Source organism: Anguilla rostrata, chromosome 1 (genome assembly GCF_018555375.3).
Source record: "Anguilla rostrata isolate EN2019 chromosome 1, ASM1855537v3, whole genome shotgun sequence".
Taxonomy (NCBI): domain Eukaryota; kingdom Metazoa; phylum Chordata; class Actinopteri; order Anguilliformes; family Anguillidae; genus Anguilla; species Anguilla rostrata.
Window position 1 is genome coordinate 26698183 of NC_057933.1, and position 13973 is coordinate 26712155.

Consider the following 13973-nt stretch of genomic DNA (forward strand, 5'->3'; position numbering starts at 1 on the left):
TTTGTAGTTTATAGAGCAGGTTTATTACATTAGACAGGATTAAAAACTATAAAAATATATTTAAAAAACAGTATTGCTACTGAATGCATTCATTTGTAGTTAACTAATTACACCTTAAGATAGACAAAAAGTAAACACAATGCAAAGTACCAGCACAACAATTAAGTTATATTACATCAAAGATTCTTTTAATGGTCCCCAATGACTAAGCGTACACTCATGAAGAAAAAGAACAAAAGATATGACAAAATTATCACATCTAGAACGCCACTATCTTTAATGAAGAGGGGAGGGCAAGTTTCCAATGTCTGCAGTTTCAAAGGCCAAAACAAAATAAAGGGATTAAAGAGGGACTACTTTTCAATTATTCCTCGACAGGCTTAAAAATTTTTTTAAAAAAACCCTGACCTAGTGCGAATGGTGACAGTCATAATTATTAAAGGCAGGTCTCCTTCATTAAAAAAAGAGAAAAGAAAGCTGTACGAAAGGAGAATTTGCTGGCATTTATTGAGGGGTTTCCCGCTGAGTGATAGTGAAGGACGTCATCTTCTGGGTCATCTTAGTCTGGTCCCAGTACGTAAGGGGGGGCTTAGATGAGAGATGAAAAAAGAACAGAAAAGGGAAGAGGGAGGAGTTGAGTCAGCGTCTCTTCGAGGGCGAGCAGACTGGCTTGCACTGTTTGGGGTAGGCTGTGTCCGTCCATCCCAAAGGGAACCCCCACCCCCAAACCTCGAATGTGTGGCCTAACCCCTATATTCTCTTTTGGGAGTCAGTCTTCCAAGTCCCCACCTGCAGGAAAGCTGAATCTCATTTCATCCCGAGAAAAGGGCAACGCACCCTCCCACGATTCCTCCCTCCTTTCACGACTCGCTCGTCCGATTGGCACTTGAGTATCAGGAACTGCGTGTGGAGGCGGGCGTGTCCACGGAGGGAGGGGCTCGTTCGTCTTCGGACCTCTTTGCACCCACGAGAACGTGGACGGCGATGATCTGTTTATCAATACTCGTCATTCCCCCCCAATCATTTCCGCAATCATTGGAAGCGACACTTTGCTGGACAGGTAGAGATCAGAGCCTCACTCTGGGCAGGACTGAATGGGAGAAAAAGTTAAGAGCTAAGCTTCGCCTTTTTGGACAAGGGCAGAGTCTCTTCCTGGTTCTCCATATCGTCTTCATCCTCCTCGTCGTCATCTGGGTAATCGACAAGGCCCACCAGGCCGCTCTAGGGAAACAGGAAATGCTTGAAGACGCATCTGTGAAAGGCCGTTACTAAATCCTCCCTTTGTGAAGAGGATGACAACCATGCAGAGACCAAAGAAAGTGGTCCTATTTGAAGGCAGAGCGTGGAAACTCAGGCTGGCTACCTTGGTGGTGATGGCTGTCGTTGGTGGGGAGGTCCTGGCCCCGATGCTCAGTGACCCGGGCGACCCTGGGAGGTGGCTGGTGGGGGGCGGACCGGTGAGGCTGGGTTGGGGCGCTGGAGAAGGACAGCTTGAAGCTGGGGCTCTGGCGACCGTCAGGGTAGGCTTGGCCAACACCTCCTTCTCCTCAGAGTCTTTCACTGAATCAAAACGGACAATGGATTAAATGCAGCAGGTTTGGTGTTAATGTGTGCATATTTCACCCTGCTGGGACTGGAAAATTGTGAAAGCTGCCTGCTGAAGATGCCAATTTAGCAGTTAAGATAGTCAATGGCATCATTGACTATATGCACATTTATTCTCTCTCTGTTGGTCACAGGTAGGGTTGATCAACTACCTAGTTACTTATATTACTATCAATACATTTATCAGCAGAATTTTTGGATCAGAAGGTCTTTATTGTATGTACAATGTTAAATATATTACAGAGACTATATTCATATAATATGGAAATGCTAGCAAATCAGGGAACCCACTCTTTGACTGTAGAGCATCTTTTAGGTGAGGGTAAGGAAATCCATTTGAACCCTTTCTGAACCATCCCTTTAAAATGGCCATAGTTAACCTTTCTCTACATACATTTCCTCCTCTCCATGAACTTGCTGATGGGGTCCATGAGGTCTTCCTCGCTCTTCATTTTGTCGGAGGGCGGGACCACGGCCTCCCCGTCCTCCAGGTCGTCCTCGTCCGTGTTGAACCACATCTCCTCCTCGCTCGTCGAGCGTGCGCGTGTCCCGTCGGTACGGTGGTTCCGCAGGATGGAGCGCATGCTGCTCGAGCACGCAAACACAGAACACATACGGCGCGCATTAGAAATGTCAACCGGCACGGAGGACGCTAGGTATGACACGCTAAGCGTGGATACTCAATGACCTAACGTAAAATAAGTTTTGAATAGCAAAGCTTCTTTCCCCTCCTGATGTGTAAAAGTCTGTAGTAGAAATTGCTTTGATTATTCCACAGTCAAATTCAAACAAGCGGGGTTTGCCGACTCTCACCTGTCTAGTTTGGGGTTGTCCTGCCTCTCCCTCTGTTGTTCATAGCGCAGCTTCAGTCCTTTGAAGGTCTGAACATAGTCCACATCTTCTAGGGCTTTCCAATAGTTCTCCACCACGTGAGTCGTCAGAGACTTCATGTCCTCCTGCAACATCCACAAAAACGTCTTCCAAGTTGATTGAAACCTACCATGCATACTAATTCTGGAACCATAGATTGTCTAAAATAACCCAGGGTGAGAGAACACACTGGTGACACTGAATTTACAACAATACAGATTTTACTTGTTGCCCAATTAGGGTGTTCAGGGAACCCAAAGGGAAGACTGATAGCGCTAAAAGTCTACTTCCTCTCCCACTCCAACTCCCTGTGTGTGAAGCACAGAAGAGTAAATGACTGGTGTTCTTCTTTACTCACCACTCTCAAGTACTCAAACATTTCAATTATGGCTGAGTTCATAAGGTTGTAGCGCGAGCCGTTGTTCAGGAAGGCTTTCACCACGGGTTCGAACAGGAAATTCCTCATGATGTAGCGGTTATAAAACTCGTCTTTCAAGCCGATTATTTTCCTCATGAAGCGGAGCGCACCTGTTGGAATAAATGAGATGGCCGACAATGATAAAGAAGAACAGAAACCTAAGAACATTCCTCTGGAACACAAAGTTAACAAGGTATAACTTGGGTTTCTAAATGCATGAGGGGGGTTATGGGACAGGGGAGGTTGATCCAGCTGCAGTGAATTGGGATGGAGAGAGAGGGATGACTCACAGAGAGCCAAGAAGGCGCGGCGAGAGGAAGTGAGCACCAGCACCCTCCGCAGGATGTCCTTGTTGATGATGTAGTTCTTGATGTGGTAGGTGTGGTGCTCCACACAGACGGTTAAGAGCTCCAAGATCAGGGCCAGCAACTGCGATGTCTGGAAGTCGTCTGGATAGGGACACACAGACGGGATTAAAGTACATTTCATTTGGTATGTTCTCCACTGATAGAGCAGCGCTGTTAGCCCACAAGCAGTTCTACTTACAGAAAGCCTGTGGGTATAGAGGTTTTTACATTAACATTGCATAAATGATAATTCTACCCTCACAAAGAACAGCTATTTTCCTCTTCAGCCTGAAGGAAGTTACTGGGAGATAAAGCATGATAAACCAGCAAGAAACAGTGATATATAAGGGTAATATTGTTGGTGACTCTTCAGTACAGTGCTGTCAGTGCTACACAAAGGCAGTACTGACAGTCACATGTGAGGGAAGAACTGACAGTTACATGCGATGGCAATACTGACAGTGACACACAGGGCAGTACTGACAGCGACACACGAGGGCAGTACTGACAGTGACACCTGAGAGCAGTACTGACACTGCGGTGACCGATGAAGTGACACACCTTTGCTGGGCTTGTCCTCTGTGGTGTTGGCCAGCAGTGGGGCAGACAGCACGTGCATACAGTGCTTGTAGAAGAAACTCAGGAACTCGGTTTTCTCAGTTTTCTGCCAAAATGAAGAAGGATGCACAGGTGAGTATCCCAAACCATTCATTCAGTTACCTTAAGATTCCACTTTCCCCCAATAATAATGATAGGCCTGTCTAACAGCTCTATGTCGATTGTCTATATCTCCTCGAAAATGTACTATTCTGAACTATACCATTTGGTCTTCTATTATTCCTGTTAGTTTTCACCTCAGATGTAACCTGCTCACCCCATTTGATTTGCAGTCTACTAATTTACACTAGGCTGGCCAGTGAAGCATGGGCTCCTCCTCTATAGTGGGGCTCCTCTTGTGATTTCTTTCCATTGGGGAGTTTTTTCACCACCATTTGAGGGTTCTCCCCCCACTGTGAGTTTTTTTAACCTATTTTACTTGCTATTTGGGGGGTACAGGCCTGGTGTTTGCTCCGTTTGCTCTGTCTCTTGCCTTGCTACTGTGTAAAGTGTCTTTGTAACAGTTCTCTGTAAAAAATGCTATACAAATGAAATTGAATTGAATGTCGATTGGGAAAGGTGCCCATGAGAGGTTGAAAGTCCTGGGGTTAGAAAGTAAACGTGTTTCTTCCACCCATGAACTCTGAAGAACAGCTGAAGAATTTTGCTCATTACAAAATCCAGGTGATTGGAACAAAACACTGAGGAGGACTTTCTGGACCAGGATTTCCCACCACTGGTGTCCATCTTGCGCAATCTCTGAAAATCGCCTGACGACAGACATGACGTCCTCTCCTTTATCTCCGAACCGGCTGAGCGACTGTCGCGGGGAGATAAGGAGGGAGGGAGAGAGGGTGTGAGGGAGAGGAGAAAAAGAGAAGGGACGAGGCTCACGGTGGCGGTGGCAAGCATGTTCTCCGGGTCCACCAGCGTCCGCAGCAGGCCCATCAGCTGCACGGCCCCGCCCAGCTCCGGGTCGGTGTCGCAGTCATGTGCTCGATGATCAGGTTGATGAGGAGGATGTCCTGGGAAAATGAGGGGCGGAGCCACATTACAGCGCATCTGTGTGACCCAGCAAAGTCAACACACTCACCGTTTATTTCAATACAGTGCTTCCCCTCTCACCTCATCCAGAGTGAATATACAAGCTAATAAAAGACGATGCATTAAGTACATAATCACACAAAGGAACGGAACGTCAGAATAAGAGGGACTGTAGTGCTGGTACCACACTGGTGTGCCAGACACACTCAAACTGCCATGCACACCTGGCATCAGGCCTGGAGGGCTGCACTGTCCACTGTGTTTTAGCATTGACCAAAAGTGCTTCACTTGAGCCACTGATTGGCTACAGTCTTGTTATCAAGGGCTAAACTGGGGCCGACTGAAAGGAACCCGCTAACCGGGACAGATATGCAGCGGTTTATGTTTTGAGGATAAAAGCGTATGATTTCGCATTCTATAAACCGTTCCGAAGTGAGTGTCTGCTAAACAAATGCATGTAAATATGAATTTAAATGTAAATTAAATACCAACCCGGCCCCAATGGGGATGCTTCTTACTCAATACGCAAGAGGTTTATGCTAAGTTAGGGGTAAAGACATTCAAAGGCTAAACCTGTTCTCCTGTTCCATTGCCCCTAGCCTCCAATAATTTCCCCAATACTCAAGTTTCATGACTGGGAAAAATGGCTCGCATGCACCAATCACGTAGTGCGATTCAGTTTTTACTCTAGTTCAGTTTTTTAAGCTAGTTCATGTGGACTTCGGCACACCTTCTCAGACTACTTGTATATGCTCGCTGAATACTGTAATAGCCAGATGGACCTTCTGCATGCGACAGAGACAAATGGAGTTGTTCCAACTGATTTCTGGCAGCGCCTTAACAGGTTACTTCTTGATACAGGCACACAGCTCACTGAAGGAAAACTGATGGAATCCGAATATGCTTGTGCCACATGAGTCCCGTATACTATGAATGGTTTGAAATAATGTATTATGTGGGAAGACATCCACAGTGCAGCAGTGCTTGATGTGAAGAAGCTTAAAAACTAAACTGGACTACCCGTTTAGTTCAGCTATACATTTCTCTGTGGTCATTTCCTACATTTCCACACACAGAATTTAAATTTTTGCACGTTTCGGTCAGTGAAACATGAAAGGACAAGGTACAACACCAAACACAAAGCCAAAAGGGTCCGGACGGCGATGGGCAGACCACTCACATCGTCGTTCTGCTGGGACTCCTGCATCACAAACTCCCGCACCATGGAGGGGTTGTACTCCACCAGATAGGAGAAGATGTCGGTAGCAGCACTGCGCACCTGGACATCATCCATTCCCTGCCAAGGACCAATGAGGAGAAACTTGTGATGTCACAGACACAGCAAGGATAATCCGTCTAGTAAGATTTACCCTCATGATGTCATAAAGCAGGAGAGCCAGGCCCAAACAAGCAAAACTCACTCCTTTTTATGTCACAGACAGAATAATATAGCCAAATAAATCTCACTCAATGTTGCATAGCCAGGACCAATCAAGCAAGACTCACGACTTGTGATATCACAGACAGAGCAGCACAAGGAAGTTAAAATCTGAACAAAGACATAAGGTGTGTCCCAGACTGCAAACTTCCATGCTCCAACAACACAAAGCGAGTATGCAGCCATCTTGGAGTGTGACTTTCAAGTATGCATTGATGCATGCTTTGACAGGGAAAGAAGTAACTGAACCATCTATTCAGTTTTTGAATAGTTACAGCAAACTTTGAGGATAAAAACTCAGCTTTCTGTGTTCCAAGAAACTGGAGTGGACATTCAAGAGAACGGTAGTACAGAGCATGGAAGTATGCAGGGACACACCTGTTGACAGCGGACATTCTATACTCTTTGGATATGGCACCTAATCACTGAAAACATCTGGGAAAATGCCGTGGAGCTGGGGACCAATATATCATCTCTCTGGCTTACCAAAATTACTTCAAGTGCTGGAAGGATGCCCATGTTTGACAATGTTTTGAAGAAGGCATCTCTGTTCTGAGGTTGTAATGTTTGAGAAAAAGCACAAAATTCCTTCAGAAATTTACCTACATCAAGGAAAAATGTTGCATTAGACAGGAATACACAAGACAGGAATACACATATAGATAATGGTTATTTCAGTTTCCTTAGTCAAGGTTCAATTTCAACTGCAGCAATACTGAAGAGTTTCATTTCAGGTGATGCTGTACAAGCAAATGGACCCAAGCCAAGCACGAAAATACATCCATTTTGTGAAAAAAGGACTTTGTCAACCTTCGCTAATGACAGTAAAATAACCCCTTCTAAACCTCAGTCTTCGCCTTTCACTGAATAATAATAACAATCACCAACCAAAGAAGAATATTAAGATGGCGGTCACTTTTTTCTTTACCAGTTCGTGTCTTTTGTGGTCGTCTGTCGCTTCCTCGGTTAGCTGTGCGAAGAGGTCCGTCAGGAACTTCTCATCGTCCTGAAGGAGTAAAAGGAGAAACGAGGGTGTTCAGGGCAGAGTGGTCACATGCATGATCTATTCCTGGGGAGCTGATAACGGCGCCGTAGTGCGGAAAAGCAAAACAGCCCGTTCTCCTACTGCACGTTTATGCTTTTTTTCTGGAAAACCTACAGCCCCTTCCACACTTTGGTATGAAAAATACCATTGAGTTGCGTGGTATGTGCGTGGCTAGCCAATTGGAGGATGAGGGAGGACACTTGAACGGCATTCCAAAGCAAAAACCACACCAAGAACATACACCGGGGCTACACTTTTTGGAGGTGGGGAGATGGACCTTCCCATTTCGGCACGGAAAATGGGGGTATGGGAAAAGACTGCACGCAAACTAGGGAATGGGCTATAAAACTGCTTCCGGATTAATCAACAGCAGGCCATGCCACCGTGGGGCTGTAGACACCACTTACCTCAGTCTAGTCTAGTGTCTTTTGAGCATGGTGGTCCCTGAATAAACAACAGCTGCATGACAGTAAAACATGGTACAGTCCGTACAGTACTGCTCAACCACAACAACCACCAGTGGATTTGAACCCTATGACCAACTGACATCCAAGGTGCCAGGGAGGAGCTTTGAATGATCTGAGGATCTTAGGTGAAGGTTCCTTTCTTGCGCATGCTAGCAGACCTCGGGGATCTGGAAACCTCAGCTCAAACACAGAAACGTAAGTTCAGAAGGAGCTTGGTTTACTTCTGCGCGAGACACTTGGGATGAGTTCATGAAGACCAAAAATTACACAGACAACCTTTAATACAAAAGTACTCCATTTAGCACCACCAAATGGAGGATGCAGTTTTAATATGACAAAGATTGTAAATCGAATGACTAAAGAAAATACGGTAAGAGCGCATCATGGCTTCCATTCCCTGCATAGTTGGGTGTATGGTTAGTCTTAGCTCTGCTGTCAATTTTACGAGTAATGGTACTTGTTCTAAGTGTCAGCTTAATTTAGAATTGGCACAGAAAATAGCTGAGTTAGAGACGCGCATCCGGACCTTATATCAGATTCAGGAGAGTGAGACTTTCTTAGACTCCCTTTTACCCGAGCCGGATGCTAGTTTAGATGCGAGTGTTTCTCCGCCGCCAGTGTCCTCGCTGCAGGACGATTTTATCACGGTACCAAAGAAACATAGTTGCCGGCCCAGGGCCGCCGAGCACCACCAAACTCGCGTTTCCAACCGATATTCCCCACTCAGTAACACACCTACTGAAAGCCCTGATCATAGGGGATAGCATTTTGAGAAACGTGAGATTAGAGACACCAGGGACCATAGTACAGTGTATTCCTGGTGCCAGAGCCACCGACATTGAGGCAAATTTAAAAGTGCTGGCTAAAAGTAAACTTAAATACTCTAGGATTGTTATCCACGTTGTTATCCGGCACAAACGACATCCGATTGAGGCAATCGGAGGTCACTAAAAATAATTTTATATCGGTGTGTGCAGTGGCTAAAAAGATGTGTCAGGAAGTAATTTGCTCTGGCCCGCTTCCAGCTCGTAGGAGCGATGAGGTCTACAGTAGGCTATCTTCGCTAAATCTCTGGCTGTTGGAGTGGTGCTCATCTAGTGACATAGACTTTATTAACAATTGGCCTGATTTCTGGGGAAGGCCTGGCCTACTGAAGAGAGACGGACTCCACCCGAGCTGGAGAGGTTCTCGTGTCCTACTGAACAACATAGCTGCTAGTCTTAGTAAGGCCAGATCCTGACACTCCATCAGGGCGCCGGCCAGGCTGCAGGATTCTAACCTTACGTATTTGCCTGCTCGTTTCTTTATACCTGTGTCCCAGACATATGGCCCTACGCCTCTGTCTGCAAGGTGCGTTTCAGAGCTAGCTAACAGAAATAGTATTTCAAAAGCCCCTTTAACTAATACTTTTAAACTAGAATCTGATATCTGTTATATTGAGACTGTGTCTGTTCCACGCATCTATGCCAAACGTAAAGCTAACCGTGGAATTGATGTGGATAACTTAATTGTCATAAAAACAAAGCACGCTGCTACTAATCATAGTGAACCATCCTTAAAAATTGGTCTATTAAATGTTAGATCACTCACTCCAAAAGCAGATCTCGTCAACGAATTGATAATAGACCATGATCTCAATGTATTATGTCTGACTGAAACTTGGCTAAGACCTGATGAATATGTTGCGATTAATGAAGCGTCTCCTGTGGGTTTCATAGGTACGCAGGTGCCACGTCCATCAGGCAGAGGGGGAGGCGTTGCAGCTATTTATCAGTCCTTATTGAGTCTAGCGCCTAAGCATGGATATATGTTCTCCTCTTTTGAAGTTCTTATTCCTAACTGTGTACAGCCCGATCTAGCTAATAAAAGTGCTAGCGGGCAGTCCTTTTTTCTTGTGTCTGTTTACAGGCCACCTGGGTCTTAAGGGAATTTGCTGAGTTTTTATCACACCTAGCAATTTCAGCAGATAAGGTCATAATTGTTGGTGATTTCAACATACATGTGGATAAAAATGGTGACCCCCTAGGAACAGCTTTTGCCTCTATTCTTGATTCCATTGGTTTTGTACAGAATGTTTGTGAGCCTACTCACTACCGTGGCCATACCTTAGACTTAGTTCTGTTCCATGGTATTAGTGTGGTAAATCTTACCATCGCACCTCATAACCCTATACTATCAGATCATTTCCTCATTACGTTTAATATTAAGGCATCAAATTCTCTTGTATCAGAGCCTAGACATTACTACAGCCGATCAGTAAACCCTGAGGTTATTCCAAAGTTTTTAAATATGCTTCCAGAGTCATTCCTCTCCACAGAAGAAAAGGCTGATGAAAATGCTGATGAAGCTGCTCTGGACCAATTGACTCACTAACTAACCCTCACCCTCAGGAACACTCTTGATGTTGTTGCCCCCCTTAAAAGAAGAAACCCTAGTCGGAAAAAGCACACTCCATGGTATAACGATACCACCCGGGCCCTGAAGCAGTCTAACAGATAGCTAATTAGAGCGAAAATGGCGGTCTACTAAGCTAGAAGTAGCCTATTTCATCTTGCATGGAAAAACAGCTTTCTTCAGTATAATCAAGCTCTTGTTTCTGCTAGATCTGCCTTTTTCTCAAAACTAACTGAACAAAACAGACATAACCCAAAATTTCTATTTAGTACTGTGGATAAATTAACTAAAAAACAATCATCAGAGTTTTCAACTTATTCCTCCAATCTTAGCAGCATTGACTTCATGAACGTTTTCGATCAGAAAATTGAGGCTATTAGAGACCAGATTTCCAAACTGTCTCCATCATGCACTATTTCTGTTCATGTTAACAAACAGCCCCGCACCTAGTTAAAACAGGAAGATTTACAGACAGCGGTACTAAACTGTTTTACGCCCATTAGCATGGTCGAGTTATCCGAATTAGTCATGTCTGCAAAACCAACGACCTGTCTACTCGATTCTATTCCTTCAAACTGGATTAAAGAACTATTTCCAGTACTAGGCCAGCATATACTAAAAATCATTAACACATCCCTAGTCACAGGATATGTACCGGAGTCACTAAAAGTGGCAGTTATTAGGCCATTATTGAAGAAACCAAACCTAGAACCTCATAAATTGGAAAATTATAGACCTATTTCAAACCTTCCATTTCTACCAAAATTATTGGAGAAAACTGTTGCTAAGCAACTAAGTGCATACCTTAGCTCTAACGGTATCCATGAAGTATTCCAATCTGGGTTTAGACCCCACCACAGCACAGAAACCGCACTTTACGAAGGTTACGAATGATTTACTACTGTCAGCCGACCGTAACTCTGTGTCGGTTCTTGTGCTCCTCGACCTGAGTGCAGCTTTTGACACAATTGATCATGGAATTCTACTGGACAGAATCAAGGCCTGTGTTGGACTTCATGGACAGGCACTCGCATGGTTTGGATCATACCTACGTGACAGGAAACAGTTTGTAAAATTAAAAGAAGAGTCCAGCTCCTCAATAATGTAATGCGGTATTCCACAAGTATCAGTACTAGGACCAGTACTCTTCTCGCTATATATGCTACCACTTGGCAATATTATCCGGGCACATGGCGTAGAGTTCCACTGTTATGCGGACGATACCCAGATTTATATTTCAATGAAACCTGGCGAAGCACTGCCACTTTCACGGTTAGAGGCCTGTATTGTAGATATCACGGTTTGGATGCTTTCAAATTTTCTGCTCCTAAATTCAGACAAGACTGAAATGTTGGTTTTAGGTCCCAAAATATTAAGGGAGAAATAGTCTACTCTCACCTACTCCCTAAACTGTGATGGTTGTTTGGCTAAACCTAATATGGTCGTTAAAGACCTTGGTGTCACCACTGATCCTGATCTATCTTTTGACACCCATATAAAAAACATATCCAGAATTGCCTTCTTTCAGCTGCACAACATAGCTAAAATTAGACATTTCCTGTCAGTCGGGGATGCTGAAAAATTGATCCATGCATTTGTTACGTCTAGGTTAGATTACTGTAACGCCCTGCTTTCTGGCTGCCCTAATAACTCGTTAAAGAGTCTCCAGCTTGTGCAGAATGCAGCTGCTCGTATCTTGACCAGAACTAAGAAATATTACACTAGTACTAGCGTCGCTTCACTGGCTACCCATTAAGCATAGGATAGACTTCAAGGTTTTGCTCCTGACTTTTAAAGCTCTGCATGGACGTGCACCTGTGTTACATATCTAACCTGCTCCTACCCTATAAGCCCACAAGGTCACTCCGATCCCAAGACGCAGGTTACTTGGTAGTCCCAAGAATTTACAAAATCCTAAAAGGTGGTAGGGCTTTCTCCTACAGGGCCCCACTACTGTGGAACCAGCTTACAAAATTTATAAAGGAGTCAGTCTCAATATTTAAATCTAGATTAAAAACCTCTATGGTCAGGCTTACAATCAGTTGTAGTCTGGAGACAGGGTGCGAGAAACCTGTAGTCATAGAGCTTTGTAGGTGGCAATCCTTTCCCTACTGTCACCTGTCAATCAGCTGTGACCCGACTTTACATGGGCTGGCTCTTGATAGGTGGGTATGGTTGTCTACCCCTCATGACTGCATGGGCTCTCCATCCCTGTCCTAGTAGATATCCAGCCATATTCTACTCCTGGCGGGGTCCCCCCAATACATACCACTGCCACCTTACTCACTGTCTGCTATATTGCAAATTCCCTAATTGCCTTTCTACCCTCTTCCCCATACTGCCAGCGGGGCTCTTGCCCCAACCCTCGAGAGTGCTTCGAGAGTTGTCTGGTCTCCCCCACCTCTGCGGTCCAGCCCCTCCTTCGTCATTGCCTCCACCCTGCCCACATCTGTCGCCACCTGCTGTTCCCCATCACCGCCACCCGGCCCCACCCATCATCTGGGCCACATCACATATCTTATGAAACTGGCTGACATTCTGGTCACCAGTCGGCACCCTAAGCCGACCAGAGGAGGATGGGTTTCCCCCTTGAGCCTGGTTCCTTCCAAGGTTTCTTCCCATCTACCACAGGAGTTTTCCTTGCCACTGTTGCCTTAGGCTTGCTCCTGTGGCGGGTTAGGCCAGGGTTCTCTGTAAAGCGTATTGTGACATCTGCTTTAAAATACGCTATACAAATAAATTTTGATTGATGATTGATTGATTGAAGATGAACATTTTTTAAAAATCCCAAAAGTTCCCATGAATTTATCCCTCCACCACAGTTACGTCTAACGCACTGGCTAATCGCTTACCCATCCTGTCGAGTGCAATGCCAAGTTCTGCACACACAACCACTTGAGCATAGGGCTTCAATAGTCGATTTGAAATTTGTTTTTTGGTGGGGTTAGAAGTGACATTCTGGACCTGAGAGCAGATGTCTGCCCACAGTCTTTGACAAACCCTATAGGCATACCAATATTTCCAAAAGGTTTGTAATTTCTCCAAATACGATGAAAATGTACAGTTCCTCATATCTGGGCATAAAGTTCTATGAAAGAGTCATCCGCAGAAAGAGAAGTAAAGAGAATCAAGGCCAGACGTATTTTACAGAGCGTTACATCTTTCACAAAGCAGCAAACAAACACACGTAACCTGTAGGCTTCAGCTACCAGGTCAACACATTACGAGGTCATTAATGTTCATTTAAGCAGATGAACTGGCACAATGCAATACATCTAGGCCTCCAGACTGCATCGTGGCATCTGTGTGTTGCATTGTACGCGCTAACGCGTTCTACTTTCGGCAAATGCAATGCTCCGAGCTAGCTGGGTGTGAGTCACCCTCCCCCACCCCTTGCCCCCGCCAGCCTGACCCACCTTTAACCTCGCCGGTCACATGTCATATTCTCTCACTCTCTGCATCTCCCGTGGCAACAGCCGGTGCTCAGGGGTCAACAGGCCTGTCGTTACCCATGAGCATCCCCCAAATTGAGTGCAGAAGCCGCCTCAGACAAACGAGTGCCCGGGAAACAAGTAAATCCCTCCCTAACATTTGTCAATAAAAATGTGCTTAAAACGCAGCCACGTTCTGAGATGGCAAACGACGGCGTTGGCAACGCCGCAACGGACGCAGCTGGTCCAGTTGCCGCTGCGGATTAGCGGCACGGAATGACTTAGCGCAGAGGCATGTCCGACAGCCGCATGGCTCG

General features: G+C 45.3%; 1 pseudogene; it reads right to left on the reverse strand.

Annotated features, from left to right (window-relative positions):
• Positions 1-13973, reverse strand: part of LOC135253286 (serine/threonine-protein phosphatase 4 regulatory subunit 3-like) — a 20701-nt pseudogene continuing 6728 nt past the window's right edge.